General features: G+C 33.2%; 1 long non-coding RNA gene across 3 annotated transcripts in view; it reads left to right on the forward strand.

The window, feature by feature from the left end:
* The window catches only part of LOC147656328 (uncharacterized), a 116,202-nt gene extending 98,152 nt beyond the window's left edge, over positions 1 to 18,050 (forward strand). For 2 of the 3 annotated variants that reach the window (XR_015294617.1, XR_015294618.1), the window contains one exon: positions 14,842 to 14,989. This is a non-coding gene — a long non-coding RNA (uncharacterized LOC147656328). Of the gene's footprint in view, positions 1 to 14,841; positions 14,990 to 15,041 lie in introns of those variants that run through there. The other variant, XR_015294619.1, reaches the window with a different exon arrangement.
* The last annotated feature ends 4,267 nt before the right edge of the window (positions 18,051 to 22,317 follow it).

The raw sequence follows: 22,317 nt of genomic DNA on the forward strand, positions 1-22,317 counted from the left end.
GTTTTTCTTCCTGCATTCGTTCGAGGATTATTGTCCTGCGATTTCCTGTTTTTGAAGTTTGTTGGCAATTTTTAATCGCGGATTTTCTCTCCGGAATTTTTGTCCTCTCGTGCAGATTTGGAGATTTTGTTTTTTTTCTTGTTTCTTCAACGTATAGTTTTTAGTACACGGTCAGGATGGATGAATTGTTGCGATTTGTGGAGGAAATTGGTTGGAAATAAAATTTGGAGTCGATATTCGAAAGTGATTGAAGTTTCTTAACGTCGATTCATGTTTGTCGATCTGAAAAAATAACAATATAATCAGAAATATTAATCAGAATTACTGAATTAATAAGCTGTGTTATTTAAGAAAATTCAGCTTATCAAAAAATTCTGATTTTATTCGTGTGTGTAGCACAACGGATTGTACACAACGGAATAATCTTTTCGTTCATCTTTTTGAAAACAATTTCATTCGGGGATTCATTTTTCACAGCGGAGTGATAGAGCATTAAAAGCCAAACATTTTATAATTTAAAATGTTTTTGAACGAAATAAAGTGATGTTTCATGTTAAAATATTATATTATTCGCCACATATTCGCAAAGTTTCGTTAAAGAAGGGATATTTTAAAAGATTGAAATGATTAAATTTTTGTAACACCTAAAAATATTTCTATGATTGATCGCGTTTACTTGATATCATCATTAAAAATATCGTGAAAATATGGAACGATAAATATTCATAAAGAGAAGAAGAATAATTAAAAGAAGTGATGCATCAAGATTACGAACTTTTCAGTTAACTTTCCTTTCCTTTAGACTGTTACGGAATCTCATTCCTCAGCTACCCTTCTTCTTTTTATTTTTTCGCGGTGACATTAATATAGCGCGGCATACAGCTGTCCTTTGTTGGTGTTTCGTGGCGAACTTATCCCTCGCCTTTCGCCATTTCACCGTGCATCCTCTATTTCTACCAGCTATTCTTGAACCAGCTTCCCTTGAATCGTTTAACCCGTTCCTCGTTTTGCCGTGACTCTCGTCTTTTTGCGATCACACCTGTGACCCTTGAGAAAATTTGATTTTCCGTCCCATGGTTAAAATTGAATAAGAATCGTTCCTCGACTTTTCAAACTTGTCGCAGTTTCCCTACATAATTCCATACGAATTTATTCTATAATTTTCCATCCTATATTCCTGATTAAAATTCGATAATATAATCGTTCTCTTTTAGAAAGAGAAAGTTAATTTCACACTCTATGGAAATTTAATGGGATAATATTTACGCATAATATTTACATCGTTAGCGTATTCATGGCACGTCGAAATATTCGCAATAAGAAATTGTTTATAATTTTACTTCGCTCACACATCGCTCCTCGAAACAAATATTTCCACTTCTTGCGAGCTGCGTTAAGAGTTTACGCGCAGAAGCGCGGATGTTTCTATAAGAAATATCCTTGCGAAAGTGCGCACCCATAAAGAATGATTTATCACGTGGATCGCGAGAAGTGGCCGATTTTTATACGCTTATACATCGTCGGTTAGAATTATTATATACGGATATAAAGTACTTGTTTCGAAACGAAAAAAGAACGTTTCTTCGTTAATATAAATAGATTAGATTGTACAATGTATTTTTACCTCGTTCGTTCGCGTTCTTTAATTAAAGCTTGGCGATGTGCGTTGCGATAATAGAGGGATATTGGGTTGAAAATAGTTGGTCTTGGGTATAAATCGATATTTGCTATTTATACGACCAGAGTGCAAAGGATTTGTAAATTTAGATTTACATCTTCGGATGGATTAAAATAGACGAGGTTGGTTGGTGTTGTGATACTCGGTATGTCTAATTTAGTAGTTAGGTTTGTACATGATATGGATACAAAGGGAAAAATTTAAATAATAAATTTCTCCATTCTGTATAAGATAATATAAATATTCGTAATTCGAAGCATCGTAATATTATTATTTCAAAAAATTTGAATACTAATTCAAAGGGAGCATAATTTTCCATTTAATCATCGCCAATTTAATTTTTGCTAACTCGAATTTTCATCGAGCAAATCCAACGAATCTCCATCACAAATTGAAATTCGTCCAAGAATTCAGGGCCAAGGATCGATTCGAAACAAATCATTCCTGTAGTTGAATCGGGCACGAATTTCATTAGACGTAGAGCATAAATCCACGATTACCCTTCGTCCAATAGCTCCGCAAATAGGGAATACCAAGAAAACGGTATCTTTACCTCGATCTCTCATCGATTTCGTACAACTTTTACAAAATCCATGAGAAGAAAAAGCATAGAGGAGCTTCTCTGATTGGGGAGAAAAATGATTAACAATCGAACGGGGAATAGTCGATCCTTGGTTTACAAGTGTTCCTCCATTTCGGCCATCATCTCAAAAATCACGGATCGTCGATTGCTTTGATCGGTCTCGATATCGAAGAAAGCCTGTGATTGCTCTCGATGGAACGTTTCAAAGGTTCCGCCGATTTTTGTCGTACAGATTGTGATCGGTAATAATTCGTGTTTTATTTATACGACGTTGGTTTCGGCGTTCGTTTCGAATTGTTGAATCGTTGTCGTGGTTTTGTTTCGATGGGGTAGTTTAACATTGGCCGGTTTAATACGGGGAAAGAGGATTATTGAGGGGAATAAAGTTTTGTCTGGATGATTGGGTGATATTTTCAAGTAGGTCAGTTTCCTTTCTTTTTTTTTTTTTTATGTTTAATAATTCGTTTCGTGTGAAATTGTGAGATTGTCACGTCGCATTATACGAACTTATTTATAGAATTTTGTTATTAATTGGTAGATTAATGGAAATAATCATATAGTAAACGTTAAGAAGAGATTCAATTATTTTTTATTATTTTGTTTTTCCTCTCTTCACTTATCTCATGCATCTATCTTTCATCATTAATACGATAAAACATTTTTTATCCCTAAAAAGAAAAAAAAAAGGAAAATCCACTACCCTGTCATGGAAGAATCACCATAGATACCAACCATAGTAATTCCATAGCCAGATCAAATCCCATAGCTAGCCTCACGTCCGATGAAAGCATCCTAGGATCGATCCAGTATCTCCATAAAGGGGTTCGACCTCTATCTCCACGAAGAAAAGTAAGGAGGAGAGGGATGCTTTTTGTCCTTGTCCCGAAACCCACCCCGTCCCTGTGTTCCTTACGCGTGTAACCACCGGCGGGGCTCGAGACTTCATTTCCGGGTACCTGGCCCACTAGGAATTACTTACCCGTAGGATCTAATAACTTTTATCGGTTTTCATGGGCAGGGTAGGGGTCGAGGGATCGAAGAGAATAGGCGGGTGGAGATGGATGCGGGATAATGGAGACGGATGGACGCGCGGAGAGGGATTAGATCGGGGGCGAGATGGAGGAAGAGGGGCCGTGAAATAGGATTTAAGGCGGCGCGGTGGAAAATGTTGAAATTTTAACGTGAAATTTCTAAAGGATGATGGAGTTGATTGATGCTTAATAACGGAGAAAATCCTTAAATTCTTGATCGTTCGGGGGGGGTGAGAGAAATGCTCGAGATAATTGCAGTCTCCTTGAGCGTGATCCATATTTAGAAATTTCGTTTCTATTTTTCTTCCTTACAAATGTAATTTCGTGCAAAGATATGAGTTACGTTAAATTAATCGTGTACAAAATAGCCTTCATTATTTAAATTCCTTTTCGAATATAAAAAAGATTCAAAGAAATTAGTTTGTTTTCTTAACTCTTGTTCGAAGAAAAATCAAAAGGAAAAGAAAAGGAAGATCGAAGTAACAAACTTTGTCCAATTTTGTTTGTTGAAACCAAAAAACCAAGATCGGAAATTCCTCGTGCCGGGGTCAAACTAGATTCATAAACGAGATATGACATCGAATGAAAAACCGTTTCGAAACTCAGGGTCGGTATCGAACCGAAAAAAAGTTAAAAAAAAAAAAAAAAAAAAAAAATGGAAACGAACAAGCGTAGTACTATGAAAAGTATCGAGGGGAGGAAAGTAGACGAGGAAGAAGAACGGAAGTAGGAAACGACCGGTCGTAAATACCTATTGGAGTATCGGCGGGTCGCATGTATCGATCGTGTATCGTATATCGATAATCGAAGGCGAAAGCCGTGCGATGACAAATGCCTTTATCATACATGGGGGTTGGCCGGCTGCTGACACCGCCACCGTAAATAATTCGCGAGCACCGCTCCGGATCGCGCCTTGTCATGCAGATGTCGTTTCTATTGCGTTTCGGCCACGTCAAGGAAATTTCTCTACCCGATATAACGGTCTGCTGAGCCGAAATCGATCGAATTAGTTGATGGACTATGGTTGCCTTTCTTCCTCGCCTGTTCATGCTCAGAATGGACGGTGAATGATTCGACCAATGATGGTCGAGAGGATGAGACATGTAACAAAAGTGTACCGGTTATTCGAATAATTTTGGGGATGCAAAATATGGTTTGATCTTAGAATGAAATCTTTGATTAATATTGTAATATTGGATACTTTTCATTATTCTCGATGATAGATATTTACAGCCTCTTTCTCGATTTATTTTATCCACTTCGAATTACCTTCATAAATCATCTTCAACTAGTTTATAAACTTTATAAAACTTCTCAAAATAAAATGTTACATCCTTTTACGATTTATCTTTATACAAGGAATAAAAATTCTTTGCGTGGGTAACCACAACAACGAAAAGAAATTATTCCGCTATTTCAATCTTGCTTGTTTTCAATTTTCAATCGGAACAATTTTCATTTATTCATCATTTTCCGTCAGAATTGTTCCCTCTGTAATTTTATTAGGAAAGGACCATCAATTTCTATATGTCTATGAATTCTCTGTGTGTCTTGCGGTAACGTCTCGCCACAAATCAATCGTTCCGTTGTAAAAGGAACGCTTTGTAACCATTCCTCAATATCTTCGCGCTGATTCCACTGAAATTTCATAGAAAAATAAAATACAAGTCAATCTCTATTCGAAGCTAGTTGCGTCGCGCAAATTCCATTTCTGTCACATTTCACATACAAAACGGAAAATCGATAAAGAAAATCGTGTCGCGAAATGGAAGTCTCTATCGGAGTTTAGTATGCGGTCTCGAAGAAACTTCGGTATCGCAATTTTTCCAAGTTCGAGTCGCTCTGAATTTATCGCGAAAAACGTCTATGCTTATCTTTCATTCATTCCTCTCATTTTATTTTATCGAAATTCCAAAAACCGAATCAACTTCTTTCAATTTATTCACAATTAATTATATTGTAAAAAAAAGAAAAAGAAAAGTACGTTTACTTTATCTTCATATTATTTTTTTCTCTTCCGATTTTTGTACAAAATAATAATTCGCCAATAATAAGATATAGAATGCACTCACAATGGAAAGTACAAATAATACAGATTAAAATTTTGTTTTATACTATACATATTCATATAAATCCGTTTTCCAATAACCGATTATTGTATCCGAACCAACAAACCTTTCTTGCTCTTTATTTGAAAATATTGGATCGGTCAACATTGGTAATTTTGATCATGTTAAACGAAAAGAAAAGAGAATCGTGTATATAATTTAACAAGTTTTTTCGTGTATCAAACTATACACAATCGATAATACCGAAAATATATTATAACTTGAAATATAATTATACAAAAATTAATTTTTGTCTCGAAATTTATGACGTAATGATGAACTCGAATCATACATATCTGATCTAATAATCAAATGGCTTTTATATCAATTCGAAGTGATGGGTTTAAGTCAATAGCTTAACTCGTACAAAAATAAAATAAAACGCAATTCTTAGATCGTAACATGTATCGAATTGAGATGAGATTATCCAATATCTAATAGCCTAGACAACAAATCTATTCACGCTTCTTTTTTTTCTTTTACGATACAAAATTATTATTTATTGCCATCCTTTGACCATTCCCTTCCCCCCTTTTACACTAGAACGAATAACAAACGACCTCGAGGAACAATTATCCCCCAAAATGTGTGATTTCGAAACTAAAAAAGAGAACGAGGACGAAAGAGAGGCGATTTGTTCGAGACGAGGCGTAATCTTCCGTAATTAATCGGCGACTGGCGGTTGAACCGGCGGCTAAAAGGGAAAGGTGTTGAGGTGCTCGTGTCTAAGAGTGCCTAAATCCGCTTAATTACCTGCCTCTTGTTTGATTCACGGCTGCTCGCCGTGTTTCCTTTGCAATCTAGTGGAGAGGCATCGAGGGGAAAGCCATTTCGAACGAGAATATTTCCTAAGACGTTCGGAAAAATTATAAATCCGAGAATTCGTTCTTGCACGTGGTCGATGAGAAAACGACCGTGCTTTGGATCTTTCTGAGTGGTAATAGGAATTTTGTTTCGATGATGTTTGAGATATTGTTCGAAAGAGCGATTAACCGGTTCCTGACGTTTATGAAATTTCCTTAATTTATTAATTCCTCGATGACACGAATACGAATATTCTTTCCACGTAAATGGAGAGATTTTGTTGCTAAAGGGAGTGTATATGATGTAGTCAGAAGGATAGAATGTGAAATTAGAATGGATATTTACAGTGGACTTTTGATTCGTTTTCTCCACGAATTTTTTCTTTATATTATAGAATTTTTAAAATTGTGAAAAAATTATTGAAATATTTAATTATCTTTAATTATCTATTAGATTTTGTAACTATGATATTTATGATATTTATGTTAATGACAGTTATGTTTTAATTCTGTTTTAATAAAACGTTCCTGCTATTTACTAATTTGAAAAAGTGAATTAAATATTAATTAAAAAGTTGCTGTTCACGTTATACTCGTGATATCGTGTTTTTCTTTCCTTCAAACAAGAAAAGAGAAACATCAACTTAATGATAGTTTGAGAGAGGTTCGAAACTAACAAAAGTTTCGCACTATCAACGTTTGACACACTTTAAAAGTTTTGTTACAGAGAAAACAATGGTACAATGACACAAGTTGAAAATGATTTCTCTTACGATTTTCCCTGTAGAATTAAATTTTTCATGGAAATTCGACAAAGAGCTTGAAACTTGAGAATTATTTTAATTGTTATTCCTTTTAGCCGTAATTTTATTATTGCATTAAAGATATTTATGAATTCGTAGAAAATTTAATGTGCATAAAAATATGTAGAATGTACATAACATATATTCAAAATAATGAAATTAAATTAAATTTTAATAATAACAATTTCAGCATTAATAAGAAATATCATTTTAAATTAACTAATGACATTGAAAGAATTCAAAGTATTTTTAATCCTACAAAATTATTTTAATTAATATGGAATGTTTCTTATATTAATCTTCCTTCTGTAAAATTGCAAAATTGAAATATCAGACAAATTAAAACATTATAATTAGATTGTATATCTATACAAAATTTAAGTGTAAATAAAAATTTACGAAATGTACGTAATAAATAAAAATAAGTAGAAAGTTGCAAATGTTGCGGATCATATATTTATGAATTTGTAATTATCCACGCGAGAAGGATGCTTCCACGACAATATTCTCTTTGACCAATTGTCAATGTCCAGTTTCTGAAATTGCTTGGTCGTTACTTTCCACCAGTTTAGCTGCGCTCACGGCTACGCAGCAACTTCAAAACTGTGTCAAGCGTTAATAACCTCGCCGAATTTCCTTCCCTTCAAACTTGTCCCGAACAGGTCCTCGTTAATGCCGAAGTTTCCGTCGGCCAGATGGAAATATCGCTCCACATTTATGTTGTGTTTAGAAATTCGTCAATGTATAGACAGACACGGTTTGTATTCGAAATAAGCCACCTAATTTCCCTGTATTTTTCTCGGTGTAACGAGTGGAAAAAAAAAAAAAAAAAAGAAAAAATATTCGTTTCTATAAATGTAGGCCTCTCGTCGCATTATTTTCGAATTGCACGTTTTTAAAATGCGATGTTCGAAATAGGTGGTGCGGATGGATCTTTCAATAAGTACAACATGATTTGGAAAAATTATTTTTTGTAAAATTATAGATTTTGTATTTATTTACGAATGATTTTTGATGAAGGGATAAATTGTTTTATCCTTTGAGAAATTGTTGAAACGAAAAAATTGAATTAGATCTTTTCCTCGTTGCGTATCGATATTTTTATAATTCCTGTTAATTATGATTCAGGACGACTTCAGTTTTTCCAATAGCCTCAAAAAACGAAGAAAATAAATAAATAAATAAATAAAATAAAAAGGAAGAATAAAAAACACTTTACACAACGACAAGCCCCTTTAAACCGCCTTTGAAGCGAAACGTATTGAAGAAAGGCAAGACTAGAAAACGGCAAGAAACGTTCAAAAATCAAGCGCAACAAATTCAAAAGCGCCTCTCATACGTTTAAGAGACTCCATCACGCGGAGTGGTGTGTATGTCGGTGGAAAACGAGAAGCTTGGAGAAGGAAAAACGGTCGAATTACCTGGAAACACGGCCGAGACAAAGGGGATACACTCAGGCAAATGAGGGAAGAACAAGGCCGTGGCGTAATTCGTCGATGCTTGTTTCTCTTTGCGCCGGGAAAATGGGAAGCATCGGGACTCACGGTACGGGAACAATTGAAATCTCGAAGGAAGGAGTCGGTTGTCCAAGTGACACGGCTCGAAACTGGTACAATGGAGTTAGAGACAAACAGTCGAAGGACTCTCCTGTGGTGTGAGGAAAGAGAGAAAAAGAAGAAAGAAAAAAAAAATTGGCGCATCGAGGGATGAAACAGCGCAGCTGCACTTGAAAGCAATTCTGTAGAAGTGCTTTTCATCGTGTCATCGTTCTCCTCGAATTTTGGCTTTTTTCGGATGCCGTGTGTGGATGCGCGTGGGTGTTAAGATCGGAGACGAAAGATGGCTCGTTGTAATGTGAACAACGTGTTCGAAATACGCAACGCTTTTCCAGGATGTGGATGCCTTTTCTTTTGTCTCTTTTTATAGCGATAGAGAACGCGTAGGGTGTAATTCGAGCGGAAAAAATATTTTGGAATTTTTTTTTAAAATTATCGATATTTCATTCTAATATTCCGTAAGGAAATTCTTATATTTTAAGCTGTAATTAAGAAAAAGGATGTGTACATTTTTCTTAATTATTTATCAACGCTACACGCGTTAATTTAATCACAGAATATTTTGCGATATCAAGAAGAATCATTATTGATTCTTGACAAAGGGTAAAAATTGCACGTTAGATTCATAATTTGACAACGAAAATTCGCAAAATTTTGCAAAACGTTCAATCAATTTTACGTATCTCTGTAATATTGTACACATACATTCCGGATAACGAAATGCATTAAAAATTCACAACAGCGGTTACAAATTATATCTCATGAAATTTTTTCCAATATTATTACATCTACGTGTTATTCAACGTAATTCCAATTCGCGTTTTATCCCGATATAAAGTACGAGTCGAGTCGTGCACAAAATATATACTTTTCGATGGCTCTCTTTCGTCTTTGATCCGCAATTCGAGTTTATCGAATCGTCGTTATCGAGAGGAAATTCCTTTCGTGAAAAGAAATAAACGGAGGAAAATCGGTTGAAAGGGGCGAAGATTTTTCGGGGAAATCCAACCACGGTGTCGAATATCCTCGGTTACGAAAAACTTCCCGGGAGAAATCGTATTAATCTTACTTATCCCTTTACTTTCCACTTGTGGTTTATCTCACGCTGGTTCATCGATCATAGCGTCCTCGATCTATCGTTTGACGACAAATCTTGTTTTAACAATCTCGAATTGCGATTATTTTATGGAAACAATGGCTTTATTTTTTTTTTTTTTTTTTTGAAAAATATAATTGGAAACTGGAGTCGAACTGGCATTTAAATATTTCTCGTTCTACAAGGATAAGATAATTGGAAAGTTTTTTAAAATTGTTCAAAAAAATTTTAATATTACGAATTATTATTTAATAGCAATCGTTTATTAAAAGAAACTCGTATAAATGATATTTTTTATCCGAAATTAAATATTTATCAACGTGATTAAAGAAATAGAGTTTAGATAGAGATTTGTTCGATTTTTTAAATATTATAATACTTACCATTGATTTTTATTACATCCCCTCCATTTCGATAAAAATAGCCTTTCTCATAGATTATACGAGAGCAATATTTCTTAACTCCATTACATTCCACGCAAATAATTCTCGATATAAACCTCTCTTCATGACATAAACATTCGCTTAAGCACCTATTGCGTACATATCTTTCCCCAACATTCGAAAATCTCGCTCGTCTGTTAATATTCATAGCACGAAATTCAAATATCGAGTAAATTTCTTTTTTTTTTTTTTTTTCCGATGAAAAAATCGAATAAAATTCGTGGAAACGAACAATTTACCGAATATATATCTTATTTTCGACCTCCATCTCTCCACTTCGAAACAAAGCAATACGCCATAAAGTTACACGTGCAGATCGGTCGGTAAAAAATAAAGGGTGTACACAGGGTTACGAAGAAGTCCCATTTGACACGGAGAATAACCCGCATGATTCGAGGGTCGTAAAACACGGTGGGTAACGGCCAACCCATAAAATAGTTCACCGCACAATAAACCGTTACAACGAAATCCGGGACAAGGTAGCGCAGTTTCCACCAACCATCGTGTATCGTTGCCCGTGTGCCCCTTTGGATGGAAAAAAACAGCAACTCGGTCATATCGGAGCGTGACCACGGCGAATAAATCGGTGGAACCCGGCGGAATTTGAAAATCGTGTAGCTTTTCAAAATGGTCTTCTCGTTTCGATAAAAGCGTGAACCGATACAGATGGCATTGTACTTCGTTTACTCGATTCCTTGAAAATCATTTTTACGCGAGATATGTATATTGTAAATTTGTAAAATCCAAAAATTACGATTTTTTGAGAAAATTTGGAATGGTTGGAAGATGATAGAAGAAAAAGAAGAAGATAAAAAACGCAAGAATGTCGTATTAAAGTGTTAAATTATAACAACAATAAATGAATTTTGATTTTTTTTTAAATATTTTTGTTGGAATATATTGTAGATAAATAATAGATTATTATAAATAATCGTGATGATTTTTAAGAATATTTGTCTATGTTTGAAACATCATCGTATTGCTCTCACAATATTTTGCAATATTTTCAAAAAAAATTTTCTAAATCACACGAATCCACCTTCTATCGTTTATCAAATTTCTCCTTCAAATATAGAATTCATCTAATTCGTATTTACATTCCAACGATATAATTTACTCAATTCTCTCGTCGTATTCTGAAAAATTGATACCAATTATGAAGTACATTTACAATTGTCAACTTTTCTCGACAAATTTAGCTCAAACATCTAATACAAACAAGCGAAAAGAGTAAACAGACATCGTTTCCAGAATAAAAATAACGCAAAACCTTCTGAACCTCGTGGAAAAAAGAATTTTCATAACGAGAAATAATAGTTGCTCGCGCTTGGGTGGAACAAAACGAGTCCATCCACGAAGCACAAAGCGCACGCCTGGTGGAAAACAATAATCCACTTACGTATCTCAGTTCACTGTACGGGAAAACGAGTTGCACGTTCCGCCATCCGAAACTTTTTAATATCGTTAACGTACGTTGCCAGCCGTGGCGCATATTTATGAGAATTCGTGGCTCGTTATTTAACGCGAGAGTAGCCGCAACGACCGTCTAATCTGGACCGTATTAACGAGTTTCTCACGATTCGAGAACGGCGGTCTCGATCGTCTAAAAAAAAAAAAAAAAAAAGAAATAGAGAAATTGCACGATGAGGATTCGCGAATGGAAAATTAGAAGGATCTAGTTGCGTATTAATTACGAGAAAATTTCCATTTGCAGCGTTGGTTATTCCACGAGGTTGACAAGGGAATGCCGAGAGATCGTGGATGGAAGAAAAGATTACATATTATTGTCAAAACTGATTTCGTGTCTGTGTACATAGAAGGAGATAAATGGAGGAATTTTAACTGGGAGGAATTATTAATGTCTCCCGCGTTTGCATTTTAAATTACGTTCAAGTAACATTGATACGAGGGAAACATGAGGATTTAACCGTGGAACACGTGTTCTCGTTGCGTTTTTTAATCCTTTTCTTTTTCTTTTTTTTTTTTTTTTGGACTGGATGTGTTATGCAGAAATTTTGGAATTAATGTTCCAAAATGAAAATTGAAGAAGAGGTGAAGAAGGAATTCCACTAACTGCATATATGCATTACTGAGAGACTCAGAAATGTAAGATCTTGATTGAAATTTTAATTCGTTAAATCCTTCATGATATAAATTAATTGCAGTACAACTAAGAAATTGAATAGTTTAAATTAAGATTAATTAATAGAATTTCGTTCATAAGGTAATTTATTATTTTGATTTATAAGTGAAATTTCGCGGTCAATGATTGCAATATTCTTGTGATATTTGTCGTGATTACTGATGAAAAAAGGCCAATTATTTCTCTCTCTTCTTTTTTTTTTTTTTGTAATTAATATGTATAAAAGTAACGAATGTTTCACATAATGTATCGTTTGTACTCATTTCGAAATAGAAAAGTAGAGCATTTTTTAAAATACTGTATTGGTTATTCTTTATATTTCGTATATTTTTATGTACTTATATGATATTAAAAATTCTTCATAAAAAATTCTACTAACATTAAAAAAAACAATTATATCAAAAAGTTTTATTCAAAAATATAATAAAGTGTTACTTCATCCTATTAGAAATACTTATATTTCAAGTTTCTCTTTGAATAACTCGTGGCCTTAATTAACTCTAACGAAAGGAGATGAACTTTTTCCTCGAAACAAAGATATCTCAGAACTAAGATATTTTTTAAATAAATCAAGATACAAATCTTAATGAGTTGGAAGTTATAATCTTGAAAAAACATTCGCCCCTTTAAAATCGTGTCACAAAGGTTTTAAAAACTTGCTTCGCTTCATTCCGTTGATCAATTTTATCTTCTTCGTTCTATTTTATCTTATTCGATCGATTTTGTACAAACTTGTCAATTGTATCTTTCCTAGCCATTGTATTTTCACGTCAGGATATTGTTTTCACAGTCTAAACGAACTCTGTCCATTAACTATGCTTTTATCTCCCCTTATTAATTTATCTTACCGACCGTTCGTTATTTGTAATTTTTATTCCTTCGATGAATGTTGGAAAGAATAATTGTAGAGATGCAAATCATGCTTAACGTTAACAATTTTTTTATCTCGGATTAAACGATTTTGATTATATTTGCAAATGGTCGTTCTAATTATATATTTAGTTCCTCGAGTTTTAAAAGGAAAGAAAATAACTAATAACTTGGTCTTTTAAAGGCGATAATTCTTCTTTTTTATCGCATTTTTATCGCATCGAATTTTTCTTTGTATTTATATTTTTCAAAATTTCAAAACAATATTGCTTCTATTTAAAATGATCTCAAAATTTAAAAAAAAAATTAATACACGAATAAAAAAACAACTTAATTAATTAACTTATTTAAAACTCGTAGTTTTACTTACGTTTCTATCTTGAAAGATATAAAAAAAATAAAAAGATACAAAATCATTTCTTGAACCGAGGATAAAATTAGAAAAAATATTCATAAATTACCTCGTGTGTGTAAAACGATTCGTCATTCCGGAAAACGTGTCTATTTTTTTTATTTTGTTGTCACGTCGAAAAATAAGCGAAAAATAAGCGTGCCGTTTTTAATAAGGAGGATCATTAAAGTTTTCTAATTGCGTCTGAATTTTCATTTTATCTCGATTATTCCATGGTTTCTTTCTTTCGTTCTTGCGCGTCGACACGCAAGCAAAAAGAATCATTGGAATTCCACGACGATTCCTCGAACACCTCGGCCAAGGAGAAATTCGCGGATTGTTGCATTTCGAATGCATTGCATCTCACGCGAGTCGCGTCTTTTCTTTACCGCAAGGATGACTGAAACAAATTTATGAAAAGATTGTAAAGAATGTGCATGCTTGTAAATTTTCTATTTTGTTATTTTGTTAAGAATATAAATTATATTTGTTATTTTTAATAAAGCCTTGCATTTATATAATGTCTCGCGTAAATTATTAATAATTATTATTTTTATATTATAAATATATTTATTTATTAAATATTAAATATATAACATTTAATAAATAAATATGTATATTTATATATTATTATATATATAATATAATATTATATATAATATTTAATAAATAAATATATATAATATATAATAATTAATATAATATAATATAATAAATAAATATATATATATAATATAAATACATTTATTTATTATATTATAATATATATAATATAATATTATATATATAATATTTAATAAATAAATATATATAATATAATATTATATATAATATTTAATAAATAAATATATATAATATATAATAATAAATATAATATAATATAATGAATAAATATATATATAATATAAATACATTTATTTATTAATTATTATTTTATATATATTATATATAACATATATATAATTATTAAAAATTATAGATATAAATTTATTAAATATATATAATAATTTTGCGAGGAGCGGAAAGTAACGCGCCCGTTCGTCTCCGTATTCTATACACGACTGTATTAATTCGATGTTTTGAATATTAATGACAATCGATATTATCGTTCTCGTATCTCTCGTACCATTGTTTATATTCGACACGATACCGTTCCACACGTTTATGGTTATTAAAACTCGTAAGAATATTATTTTTTATAACACGTTTTATAAAATGTATTAAAAAAATGTAATGTGCGTATTTGTACGTAGATATTTTTTTATTTTAATATGTCATATAAATTATTTGTTGTAATCAAATGTACGTATTTTAATTAATTTTTATTTCGTTACAGGTAAGTCACAGAAGAATCAATTTGGATTGGAAATAATCTCTACCCATCTTCTTCTTCTCATAGGTATTTATTATAGTTATAACTGTAATTGTTTTAAAAAAATCAATAACGAAATATAATTGATATTAAATCATAGAATATTTTTAAATTTTTCACGCAATATTTTACTTTTTTTTTAATACTTTAAATTCTACTTCTAGATATATTTTTGGCCAGTAATGTATCCAATGCATCATCTTGCTCCAACTAACGAATCTCTCTCGATTCAGATTACGTCCAACGAGCACGAAAACTCGCGCCAGAAGATAATCCGCCTCGTAACGTTGAAAAGAATTCTCCTCTCTCTTAAACCTTTCAAAACGTTACCAGTAAACAGCGTGTACGAAAAAGTGGCTCGGGCTTGGCGAGAGATAGCCAGTATTGTTTTTTAAATCCGCGCGCGTACACCCACAAGTACTCGCGTGAATCGAGGGCAAAGTATGCGGTCGGTGCAGAAATAGCTCACGTTTATCGATGCTTACGCGTTGGAACTTCTTTCCGTCCCCTTCTACGTACGATGCATCTTGCGAGGAGGACAATAAAACGCGGAGGGATGAAAGACGAGCGCGGATTTAAGGAATGTCGAGCGTCTTGAAAGTTCCTCGAGCGTTGAGCGGAATATTGAGCAGCTTATGAGCCGTATCGCAATTATCAATCGATTCGAGGATGAATGAGGATTCTCGAGCTGAAACGAGTGGAGTTTTGAAAAGGACGAATCGATTCGAACGGGGTATTAACGGGAGATGGCATGTTGTCGCGGATTTGTTTTTTAATTGGTTTGCTTTATTTTCTTTTTTTCTTCCTCGAATATCTCGCGTCGGTGATGCGAAATTCAAATCGGAATCTGTTTTTGTAAATAGACGTGATTATTGATGTTAAACTTTTTTTTTTTATATAATCTGTTTTGAATTTGTTAGTACGATAAAATTTCAGCGGAATGATCTTCTTCTTTTCTCGCGAGTAGCCACGATTCTTAAATTTTTGTCATATTTTTGGATCTATTAAAATACTGGTAGAATTTTATTTTTGAAAATTTTGATTTTATAAGAATAAGAAAATATTATATTCCTATCTACAAAGAAAGATTATACTTTATATATATTTATTTTTCAAATTGAAATAATAAATAACAAAAGTAACGAGGGAATAATCGCTCGGAGATCATCCTTATTCGATTATTAATATTATCAAGAAGTACTTTCTGAATACTTGCTCGTCACGCTTACGAGCTTAATTACGCGTTTATTAATCGTTAGAGAGATATCTTCTTCGGAAAATGATTTAACAATCGTTTACTTAAAAGGAACGGTGAAAAGCAAACGCGTGGAAAGGATGAATTGAGATTGCTCGTGATTCCGAGCCTACGAAAATTTCATTACTCACGGCTCGTTTCAATGTTTGATTGCCCGCTTGGAAGAGACTTAACGCGGCTACGTCAAAGCCGCTACCACCTACACGATGGAACCTGATTTTCCTTTCAAATTGTATGCTAATTGCCCTTGTCTGGAGGAACTTGGTGAATTTACAAGGTGATTAAAACAAACTTCGATCGTATTTGTCGCAACCACGGGTTCCGAAGCGTTCGGGTAATCGTGTTTGCGGGTAATTTGTTCGGATACGGAATTAATTAACCGTAATATCATCACAGAGATTTTAAGGATCAATTGCAGAGATTTTTTTTTTATTGGTCTGATTTAAATATTCGATTTTCATTTTTATAATAATTTTCTTTTCGAAATTAATATTCAGTTTTTATTCAGAACAGAAATATTACACTAACATCTATCATAAATTTATAGAACGCGAGAACCAAAGTAAATCTAGCGAGTATCACTATAAATACAATGATCCTTCCCCCCAAATATCGACGACATTCGACCACCCCAGTAGTCGAACGTGTACGCACTTAATGTGAAAAGCTTGCAATCCTTGACGATGACGATGCAAGCCGTCAAGCCGTGCATTTTTCTTTGACAAACCTGTCCTCGAACGCGAGGAGACCACGTGGCTATGGCCGAGAATCGCGCATTTCGTCGAACAGATTATTTTCGTCTTGTTAAAAAGACCGTCACGATCTCCGAACGTCCAAAGAATAGGGAACACGCGGAGGAGGGAAATGCGAGGAGACATTTTCCATGCTGGAATGTACAGAGAATGTATTTCTCTCGTCACTGTATCATTCCAAAGACAGTGAAAGAACATTTTCCATGCTGCGATAACGATATTTAGGTGTTAATATATTGGAAATTTTTGAAGGGTCAATTTTAGAAAAGAGGTTTGTTTATTCTAAATTGTAAGGAATTTAATTTTGCATTATTTTATTTTATCTCCGTTTCGCTTCCTCCCATACAAATTTAATAAATTTCAATCGAAAGTTTATAGATGTAAATTACAGTGAGTTTAGATTTTAATCATTTCGACAACGAGTAATATAACAGAGATATGCATATACACAAGCTGAATTTACGATAAATTTCAAAATAGCATTCTTTTCGAGTCCATTAATAATAAATATCCATTGATCCTATGGAAGATTCGAAGGCACCAGGTGTCGAGTTTCACGTTTGATCCTTTGAATTTTCCTCGGATTCGCCACGGTCAAATGGGATTCTCGATCAAATGGAGTTTCTTCGTCAATCGAATGGAAACAAAAATAACGGGATCGGAGATGGAATTTATTGAAATTGAGAAACTGTGGGCGAAGCATGGCAGTATATATCGTGTAACGTGGATAACAACGAAATAGAGTTAATTGGCTTATGACGCAGGCTTATGAGACAAAGTTACCGAGGGTGATTTTATGGAATATGTTTTATTGCGTGGTGGAACGAGGGCGAGGGTTGGGTAACCGTGGTTCCCAGAGGTATTTCGTAGCTCGGTGTTGATGTAGGTCGAGTTCGTTTTCGTGAAATGGATTATGTGAATTGAGTACGCACGAGTTGAGTGAAACGTGTATTTTGCGTAAATTTGTGATAGGTTTTTTTGTTGCGATATTTCAATAATTATAATGTAAATTTTATTATTTTTGGGATAATTTTAATTTTAATTTTAATTTTAGTAACAATTTAATATCATTGAAATTAATTTTAATTTATTGATGATTATTATTTTAATCAATCAAAGAATATATTCTTGAATTAAAAGAAAAATAAAAAAGATCTTAACAACGAGTTCGGCATAGTTTCCATTTTAAATAGAACATCGCATCATGACATCACGTTAAAAATTCTCTAGTCCAAAAATGTTAGATAAATTTAAATTTCAGATACGAGACACGGTAATTTGATTGCAATTTCCTAGAAGCTCGTGTAAGTATAGATGTGTAACGTGGAATAGAAAAGGGGATGTCGAAAAGATCGCCGAGTTTATTTTAGATCCTGTCCTTATTGCTGTGTTCTCCTTAAGCTTTTATCCTATCTTCTTGAAGAAACATGTTGAAGAATTTTTTCGAGCGCGGCAATTTAATCTCTTTCTCTTTTCTTTGGATTGAATTTTACAATATGCAAATACAATATTTTTTGAAAAAATTGATACAATTTGGTGTTTTCACAATTATTCACTTTGCACGTTCAACTAATTATTAAATTCAGAATTTTCTCACAGTTTTCTCTCCATTTCCTCGGCTTAAACCTATCTAAAAGTAAAAAAAAAAAAAAAATAGAAGCAACAAGAAAGAAAAAGAGACGGAATCCAATTCCTTTTCCATCCCCAATAACAATATTTCATCTCTTTCTCCCCCTTTCTCTCCACCTCCCATTTTTATTATACTTTTATTATATAACGGTACGAATTATTACACGACACCTAATAAAACTCTCGTAAAATCTCGTTACCCTCGTTTCGTCTCGAGTCTCTATCATTAATTCCCGCCCCAGGTATTCGAAATTTCACAAGACATTAATTCGATCCGCGATGAACGATGCGATCTATACACATCCGTTGAATTACCATAACGCCTGGCAGAGAGCAGACATTACTCACCCCCGGCCGTTGATCTTTGATCTCGAGCCGACGGATACGGGAGTGCTCGAGGAATCGCGAGGCATCGCCGAGTTTATTTTACTTTGTGAGCGATGCACCGGCTCCCGCCTTTGTGCCTTTATCCTACAACTACCCCCAGCAACGATAACGAAATTGTAGAGCACCGGTAATGCGGCTCAAATTGTCTGCCACGTTTTGGTAATTTCGTTCGTTCCAACGTTATCAGAGGGTAGCTGCCTTATCAAGAGCTTGATCGAGTTTGAAGGGTAACACTACACCCCTCCCCCCATTTTCGTCTTTTATTCGACGGATAAACGCGAAACACTCCGACTCCGAACTCGGTTGTATATCCACGTTTGAAGATGTTTGCGAGTTGAGATAGTTTGCGAAAGTTTCGCGCCCCAAGTTTACGATACGATTGATGATTTTGTTTCAAATTCACTTTTGAGATGAATTTTTCTTTTTTTTTGTAAAGATAAATGTTTTTTGTAGTTGTTAATTGTCTCTTGGAGAGTGAGAATGTTTCAAATGATTCCAAAGTGAAGTCAGTTTGAATGTCAGTTAAGAATTCGTTTTTTTTTTTTTTTTTAAATTCAAAATTATTCAACAAATGAAACGAAAGAAGAAAATATTATATTGTCAACGAACTCTTAACTAAATGGAACGAAAAGCGAAAAAAGAATATTCACCTTTTTTACGCTCTCTTTGTAACTTTTATGTCAATCGTTAATTTTTATATCTGCGAAGCTGATCAGCCAGAGAGCACTTTTATCAGGAGGATAAATATTTTGCGCAGAATCGGAAACGGAATATTGCCGTTCCTGAGTTTAATCTCCGGTTTCCCAGTTGATACCCTCAGCGAAAGGTACACAGACGATGCCGGAACTTGTTTCGTTTCCTACTGTCGCTATCTTTTCCTTTAATAACACAACTCCCGACATCGTGGAAATTCTCATCGATTTTTAGTTGCAATTAAGCGACTGTGTCAATTTCCATCTCACCAAACGAAGAATGTAAAATTTATTTTCACACAAAAGTACACAATATAGATATTATTAGAGATAAGACTACTAGACGAGTCTGTGATAATTTTATAATCAATTAATTGATTTATTATCAACCAAGTAAAGAATTATTTATAAAATAATAGGAAATATTGTAACAATATAAAATACCAAGTTAAATGTATAACGGAAAATGAAATCGCGTAAATGGATGCGATTTTATGATCCGTAATATATTTCAATCGTTCGGAAAACTGGAAATCGAAACTTTATTTATTTGTTGCGGGAGTTACGGGAAATTTTAAAGCCAAATGTAGCGCATGAAAATATTTTAGCGACAACGTGTACACGGATTCTTGATAACGATATTGAACACTCTTTTGATCGCTCGACCGTTTTAAAAAGCGAATACGAAAATCAAAGAGTGGGCAAATTAATTTCATCGCTACGTGTTTAATGAGATATAAATTTGTCAAAGATATCGTACATTTTCGGATGATTACATTAAAAAATTTTCACCATCTTTATTCATTTTTCCAGTGAACGGTATTAATTTTAATCAATCTATTTTTCAATCTCTTTTTGAAGACAATCGTTTCGTATCTACGAAATTTAATGTTTATCCATTCACGCTTTTGAAAAACAAATTATTAAAATATATATACACGACGAAGGAATAAAAAGTTTCTTACTTATCCAAGAAACTTGTTTAACTCTAAATATCCTTAAAATCAAATAAAAATTAAATATCTTCCATATCTAAAACTATAATACCTTTTCAAAATTATCGAATATCTTAATTGCAACTATTAGAATCATTTGCCTAGGAAAAGTACCGAATTCATTCATAACGCCACTTTCGCCGTTAATTACCTCCGAATCGGGCAATATTGCGCTCGAGCAAAGAAAGCTCGGCTGCCGCGATTATCTCAGCTCTGCAGACGGCGAAGTGAACTTAAGAATTCTTTGCATTAACAGAAGTTTTTAGCCAAGACCACGAGGGTAAGGGGCATTTCAGTCTCTTCTGAGAAAACTTTTTTCCACCATTTATACCGCGAATAAAGGCGAGATCTCGGCTTAATTGGTTGTCCTCGATCGGACAAGAATAAGCTATGCAAGTACATTATCGCGTTTAATAATCTACCTTTCTTTTCTTTAATTTTTCGCGACAACAAACGTGCTCCTTTTTTTTTTTTTTTTAATCGGTTAGATGAAATCAATTTATAATTTGTTATTTCTCTTTTTCCATTTTTAATAATGTAAATTCTTGTCAAATTATGCGTATTTTTAAAATCTTTTTGTATCGATAGAAAAGAATTGATTCTTTTAGATTAGATTCATAATTTTAATTATCGACGTCTAGTAGTCATTAGTGAACGAATTGTTATCTGAAAATATAATAATTTTAATAATTTTGTAAACAAGTAAAATTGAGAGAATTAAATTAATATCTTCTTTCTTAACCAAATCTGTTCTCAATTCGCAATTTTCATTCGCAAAAGACACGATTTTGTTCTATTTTTTTTTCATAAAATGCACAAAGAAGTAAATTTCGTTTGAAAAACGCGAACACGAGAAGAATGTCAAGAGACAATGCAAATTGAAAACGAAATAGAGAAACCACGTTTCACTCTGTCGAAAAAGAGAAAAAGTTTTTCTAACTTCAATTAAATTTTCATGCATTTTTAAGGAATATATAAAATTAATTTACTTTTTTGGAAAAATAACAAGAAATAAAGTCAATCTAAATATCAAAAAAGTAAATTGCAATGTGCGCAATATTTTCATCGTTTTTCGAGAAAAATGTAATTTTGAAAAACTGTCAACTTTTGAAGCATTCATTCCATCTAACGAAACAATAGGAAATATAATACGTCGTGAGTGAATTGAATCATTTGCAAGCATCGAGTGAAACATGTCGACGATGAAACCAACGTATGTCGTAAATCGATTCCTGGACGGTTCTATGGCGATTCTATTGCCGTAGACAAATGCAAAAGCTCTCAAAACAGAAAGCATCGATTCGATGTTATTTTTCTCTGATTGATCGAAACCTAGCTTCCGACGAATCTTCTACTTTCCCAGAGAACAGTTTAACCATCTACAAATTTAATTGAGCAAACAATATATTGGTATAACGAATTTTATTTTCTAACAGTATCGTAGATTTAAATAAAAATGCACAAAATAAATTAAAAAAAAAATTAATTCTAGAAGGACATGGAGATCTAGAAGAATGTATATGATAAATCATAAAATTCGAAGAACTGTAAAATAACCATACTTGGTTTAAATTTTACCAAACTGACGCGAGACACGCAATAAGATATTTCCATGTCCAACTTTAACAATATTTCCCAACGACCATTCGCGAGTTGAAAATTTGTATACAAATTTTTACGAGTTCTTCTGAAAAAGAGGAAGAAGAAGAAGAAGAAAAAAGGGGAAGGCG

This window comes from Apis florea, unplaced genomic scaffold (genome assembly GCF_048593485.1).
Source record: "Apis florea isolate Af1SG1 unplaced genomic scaffold, ASM4859348v1 contig_3796_pilon, whole genome shotgun sequence".
Taxonomy (NCBI): Eukaryota; Metazoa; Arthropoda; class Insecta; order Hymenoptera; family Apidae; genus Apis; species Apis florea.